The sequence below is a fragment of the Equus caballus genome, unplaced genomic scaffold (genome assembly GCF_041296265.1).
Source record: "Equus caballus isolate H_3958 breed thoroughbred unplaced genomic scaffold, TB-T2T haplotype2-0000437, whole genome shotgun sequence".
NCBI lineage: Eukaryota > Metazoa > Chordata > Mammalia > Perissodactyla > Equidae > Equus > Equus caballus.
Window position 1 is genome coordinate 5,839,187 of NW_027222394.1, and position 6,528 is coordinate 5,845,714.

Consider the following 6,528-nt stretch of genomic DNA (forward strand, 5'->3'; position numbering starts at 1 on the left):
AGTGTCCGGCAGGTGGTTCTGGCGTGTCCGACACGAGGTTCTGGCACCTCTGAGAGGTGGTTCCGGCATGCCCGGCAGGTGGTTCCGGAGTGTCTGCCGAGTGGTGCTGGCGTAGTCGGCACGTGATTCTGGCGTGTCCAGCAGGTGGTTCTGGGGAGTGGATCAGGTGGTTCCAGCATACTCGGCAGGTGGTACCGGCGTGTCCGGAACTTGGTTCTGGAAAGTCTGAGAGGGGGTTCCGGCATGCCCGACAGGTGATTCCGGAGTGTTCGCCTAGTGGTTCTTGCGTAGCCGGCATGTCATTTTGCATGTCCGGCGGTGGTTCTGGCGAGTCAAGCCGGAGGTTCCGGCGTGTCCGGCAGGTGTTTCCGGTCTGTCCGGCAGGTGGTTCTGGCGTGTCCGGCACGAGGTTCTGGCACATCTGAAAGTTGGTTCCGGCATGCCCGACAGGTGATTCCGGAGACTCCGCCATGTGGTTCTGGCGTACCCGGCAGGTGATTTTGGCGTGTCTGGCATGTGTTTCTTGCAAGTCGAGCATGTGGCTCAGGCATTATCAGCAGGTGCTTCTGGCGTGTCCGGCACGTGGTTCTGGTGTGTCTGAGGGCTGGTTCTGACATTTCTGGTAGATGATTCCGGAGTGTCCACCAAGTGGTTCTGGTAGACCTGGCAGGTGATTTTGGCTTGTCTGGAAGGTGGTTACGGCTAGTTGAGCAGGTGGATCAGACGTGCTCGCCAGGGGGTTCAGGCGGGTCTGGCAGGTGGTTTCGGTCTGTTCGGGGTGTGGTTCCGGCATCTCAGGCACATGGTTCTGGCACGTCTGAGATGTGGTTCTGGCCGGCCCTACAGGTGTTTCCGGAGTGTCCGCCTAGTGGTTCCGGCGTAGCTGAAAGGTGATGTTGGCGTGACCGACAGGTGGTTCCAGCCAGCCCGGCAGGTGATTCCGGAGTGTCTGCTGAATGGTTCTGGCGTCTCCGGCAGGTGATTTTGGTGTGTCCAGAAGATGGATCCGGCGAGCTCGGCAGGTGGTACCGGCGTGTCCGGAACATGGTTCTGGCACCTCTGAGAGATGGTTCCGGCATGCCCGGCAGGTGGTTGCGGAGTGTCTGCCGAGTGGTTCTGGCGTTGGCGGCAGGTGATTCTGGGGTGTCCAGCAAGTGGTTCTGGGGAGTGGAGCAGGTGGTTCCGGCATACTCGGCAGGTGGTACCGGCGTGTCCGGAACATGGTTCTGGCAAGTCTGAGAGGAGGTTCCGGCACGCCCGACAGGTGATTCCGGAGCGTCCGCCAAGTATTTCTGGCGTACCCCGCAGGTGATTTTGGCATGTCCGACAGGTGTTTCTTGCGAGTCGAGCAGGTGGCTCAGGCATGCTCAGCTGGTGCTTCCGGCGTCTCTGGCACATGGTTCTGGTGTGTCTGAGAGCTGTTTCTGGCATGTCCGGCAGATGATTCCGGAGTGTCCACCAAGTGGTTCTGGTATACCTGGCAAGTGATTTTGGCGTGTCAGGTAGTCCGCTCCGGCTAGTTGAGCAGGTGGATCAGGCGTGCTCGCCAGGGGGTTCAGGCGCGTCTGGCAGGTGGTTTCGGTCTGTTCGGGGAGTGGTTCCGGCATCTCCGGCACATGGTTCTGGCACGTCTGAGAGGTGGTTCCGGCCGGCCCGACAGGTGTTTCCATGGTGTCCGCCAAGTGGTTCTGGCATAGCTGGCAGGTGATGTTGGCGTGACCGGCACGTGGTTCCAGCGATCCCGGCAGGTGATTCCGAAGAGTTCACCATATGGTTGTGGCGTAGCCGGCAGGTGATTTTGGCGTGTCCATCAGGTGGTTTTGGCGAGTCGAGCAGGTGGTTCTGGCGTGCTCGGCAGGTGCTTCCGGTGTCATTGGCATGTGGTTCCGGCATGTCTGAGATGTGGTCCCGGCATGCCCGGCAGGTGGTTCCGGAGTGTCTGCCGAGTGGTTCTGGAGCCAGCCCGGCAGGTGATTCCGAAGAGTTCACCAAATGGTTGTTGCGTAGCCGGCAGGTTATTTTGTCATTTCAGGAAGGTGGTTCCGGCTAGTTGAGCAGGTGGATCAGGCGTGCTCGCCAGGGGTTTCAGGCGGGTCTGGCAGTTGGTTTCGGTCTGTTCGGGGAGTGGTTCCGGCATCTCAGGCACATGGTTCTGGCACGTCTGAGAGGTGGTTCTGGCCGGCCGGAGAGGTCTTTCCGGAGTGTCCGCCAAGTGGTTCTGGCATAGCTGAAAGGTGATGTTGGCATGACCGGCAGGTGGTTCCAGCCAGCCCGGCAGGTGATTCCGGAGTGTCTGCCGTGTGGTTCTGGCGTAGCTGGCAGGTGATTTTGGCGTGTCCAGCAGGTGGTTCCGGCGAGCTCGGCAGGTGGTACCAGCGTGTCCGGAACATGGTTCTGGCACGTCTGAGAGATGGTTCCGTCATGCAAGGCAGGTGATTCCGGAGTGTCCGGCATGTGGTTCTGGCACCTCTGAGAGGTGGTTCCGGCATGCCCGGCAGGTGATACCGGAGTGTCCGGCATTTGGTTCTGGCACCTCTGAGAGGTGGTTCCGGAATGCCTGGCATGTGATTCCGGAGTGTCTGCCGAGTGGTTCGGGCGTATCCGGCAGGTGATTTTGGGGTGTCCAGCAGGTGGTTTTGGCGAGTCGAGCAGCTGGTTCTGGCGTGCTCGGCAGGTGCTTCCGGTGTCATTGGCATGTGGTTCTGGCATGTCTGAGAGGTGGTTCCGCCATGCCCGGCAGGTGATTCCGGAGTGTTCGCCAAGTGGTTCTGGCGTAGCCGGCAGGTGATTTTGCATGTCCGGCAATGTTTCCGGCGAGTCGAGCCGGTGGTTCCGGAATGTCCGGCAGGTGGTTCCGGCATGTCCGGCAGGTGGTTCCGGAGTGTCCAGCACGTGGTTCCAGCATGCCCTGCAGGTGATTCCGGAGTGTCCGTCATGTGGTTCTGGCACCTTTGAGAGGTGGTTCCGGCATGCCCGGCAGGTGATACCGGAGTGTCCGGCATTTGGTTATGGCACCTCTGAGAGGTGGTTCCGGAATTCCTGGCCTGAGATTCTGGAGTGTCTGCCGAGTGGTTCTGGCGTAGCCGGCAGTTGATTTTGCATGTCCCGCAATGGTTCCGGCGAGTCGAGCCGGTGGTTCCGGCATTTCCAGCAGGTGGTTCCGGCATGCCCGGCAGGTGATTCCGGAGTGTCCGGCATGTGGTTCTGGCACCTCTGAGAGGTGGTTCTGGCATGCCCGGCAGGTGATTCCGGAGTGTTCGCCAAGTGTTTCTGGCGTAGCCGGCAGGTGATTTGGCATGTCCGGCAATGTTTCCGGCGAGTCGAGCCGGTGGTTCCGGAATGTCCGGCAGGTGGTTCCGGCATGTCCGGCAGGTGGTTCCGGCATGTCCAGCACGTGGTTCCAGCATGCCTGGCAGGTGATTCCGGAGTGTCCGGCATGTGGTTCTGGCACCTCTGTGAGGTGGTTCCGGCATGCCAGTCAGTTGGTTACGGAGTGTCTGCCGAGTGGTTCTGGAGTAGCCGGCAGGTGATTCTGGCGTATCCAGCAGGTGGTTCTGGGGAGTGGATCAGCTCGTTCCGGCATACTCGGCAGGTGGTACCGGCGTGTCCAGAACATGGTTCTGGCAAGTCTGAGAGGTGGTTCCGGCACGCCCGACAGGTGATTCCGGAGCGTCTGCCAAGTGTTTCTGGCGTACCCGGCAGGTGATTTTGGCAGGTCCGACAGGTGTATCTTGCGAGTCGAGCAGGTGGCTGAGGCATGCTCAGCTGGTGCTTCCGGCGTCTCTGGCACGTGGTTCTGGTGTGTCTGAGAGCTGGTTCTGGCATGTCCGGCAGATGATTCCGGAGTGTCCACCAAGTGGTTCTTGTATACCTGGCAGGTGATTTTGGCGTGTCCAGCAGGTGGTTTTGGCGAGTTGAGCAGGTGGTTCTGGCGTGCTCGGCTGGTGCTTCCGGTGTCATTGGCATGTGGTTCCGGCATGTTTGAGAGGTGGTTCCGGCATGCCCGACAGGTGATTCCGGAGTGTTCGCCAACTGGTTCTGGCGTAGCCGGCAGGTCATTTTGCATGTCCGGCGGTGGTTCCGGCGAGTCGAGCCGGTGGTTCCGGCGTGTCCAGCAGGGGTTTCCGGTCTGTCCGGCAGGTGTTTCTGGCGTGAATGGCACGAGGTTCTGGCACGTCTGAGAGTTGGTTCCGGCATGCCCGACGGGTGATTCCGGAGTGTCCGCCACGTGGTTCTGGCGTACCCGGCAGGTGATTTTGGCGTGTCTGGCAGGTGTTTCTTGCAAGTCGAGCATTTGGCTCAGGCATGCTCAGCAGGTGCTTCCGGCGTGTCCGGCCCGTGGTTCCGGTGTGTCTGAGAGGTGGTTCTGGCATGTCCGGCAGGTGATTCCGGAGTGTCCGGCATGTGGTTCTGGCACCTCTGAGAGCTGGTTCCGGCATGCCCGGCAGGTGATACCGGAGTGTTCGCCAAGTGGTTCTGGCGTAGCCGGCTGGTGATTTTGCATGTCCGGCAATGTTTCCGGCGAGTCAAGCCGGTGGTTCCGGAATGTCCGGGAGGTGGTTCCGGCATGTCCAGCACGTGGTTCCAGCATGCCCGGCAGGTGATTCCGGTGGTCCGGCATGTGGTTCTGGCACCTCTGAGAGGTGGTTCCGGCATGCCCGGCAGGTGATACCGGAGTATCCGGCATTTGGTTCTGGCACCTCTGAGATGTGGTTCCGGAATGCCTGGCATGTGAACCGGAGTGTCTGCCGAGTGGTTCTGGCGTAGCCGGCAGTTGATTTTGGCGTGTCCACTAGGTGGTTCTGGGGAGTGGAGCATCTGGTTCCGGCATACTCGGCAGGTGGTACCGGCGTGTCCAGAACATGGTTCTGGCAAGTCTTAGAGGTGGTTCCGGCACGCCCGACAGGTGATTCCGGAGCGTCCGCCAAGTGTTTCTGGCGTACCCGGAAGGTGATTTTGGCATGTCCGACAGGTGTTTCTTGCGAGTCGAGCAGGTGGCTGAGGCATGCTCAGCTGGTGCTTCCGGCGTCTCTGGCACGTGGTTCTGGTGTGTCTGAGAGCTGGTTCTGGCATGTCCGGCAGATGATTCCGGAGTGTCCACCAAGTGGTTCTGGTACCTGGCAGGTGATTTTGGCATGTCAGGAAGGCGGTTCCCGCTAGTTGAGCAGGTGGATCAGGCGTGCTCGCCAGGGGGTTCAGGCGGGTCTGGCAGGTGGTTTCAGTCTGTTCGGGGAGTGGTTCCGGCATTCTCAGGCACATGGTTCTGGCACGTCTGAGAGGTGGTTGCGGCCGGCCCGACACGTGTTTCTGGAGTGTCCTCCAAGTGGTTCTGGTGTAGCTGAAAGGTGATGTTGGCGTGACCGGCAGGTGGTTCCAGCCAGCCCGGCAGGTGATTCGGGAGTGTCTGCCATGTGGTTCTGGCATAGCCGGCAGGTGATTTTGGCGTGTCCAGCAGGTGGTTCCGGCGAGCTCGGCAGGTGGTACCGGCGTGTCCGGAACATGGTTCTGGCACCTCTGAGAGGTGGTTCCGGCATGCCCGGCAGGTGGTTCCGGAGTGTCTGCCGAATAGTTCTGGCGTAGTCGGCAGGTGATTCTGGCGTGTCCAGCAGGTGGTTCTGGGGAGTGGATCCGGTGGTTCCGGCATACTCGGCAGGTGGTACCGGCGTGTCCCGAACTTGGTTCTGGCAAGTCTGAGAGGTGGTTCCGGCATGCCCGACAGGTGATTCCGGAGTGTCCGACTAGTGGTTCTGGCGTAGCCGGCATGTCATTTTGCATGTCCGGCGGTGGTTCCGGCGAGTCAAGCCTGTGGTTCCGGCGTGTCCGGCAGGTGTTTCCGGTCTGTCCGGCAGCTGGTTCTGGCGTGTCCGGCACTAGGTTCTGGCACATCTGAAAGTTGGTTCCGGCATGCCCGACAGGTGATTCCGGAGAGTCCGCCATGTGGTTCTGGCGTACCCGGCAGGTGATTTTGGCGTGTCTGGCATGTGTTTCTTGCAAGTCGAGCCTGTGGCTCAGGCATTATCAGCAGGTGCTTCCGGCGTGTCCGGCACGTGGTTCTGGTGTGTCAGAGGGCTGGTTCTGGCATTTCTGGCAGATGATTCCGGAGTGTCCACCAAGTGGTTCTGGTAGACCTGGCAGGTGATTTTGGCTTGTCTGGAAGGTGGTTGCGGCTAGTTGAGCAGGTGGATCAGGCGTGCTCGCCAGGGGGTTCAGGCGGGTCTTGCAGGTGGTTTCGGTCTGTTCGGGGTGTGGTTCCGGCATCTCAGGCACATGGTTCTGGCACATCTGAGATGTGGTTCCGGCCGGCCCTACAGGTGTTTCCGGAGTGTCCGCCTAGTGGTTCCGGCGTAGCTGAAAGGTGATGTTGGCGTGACCGACAGGTGGTTTCAGCCAGCCCGGCAGGTGATTCCGGAGTGTCTGCTGAATGGTTCTGGCGTAGCCGGCAGGTGATTTTGGCGTGTCCAGCAGATGGTTCCGGCGAGCTCGGCAGGTGGTACCGGCGTGTCCGGAACATGGTTCTGGAACCTCTGA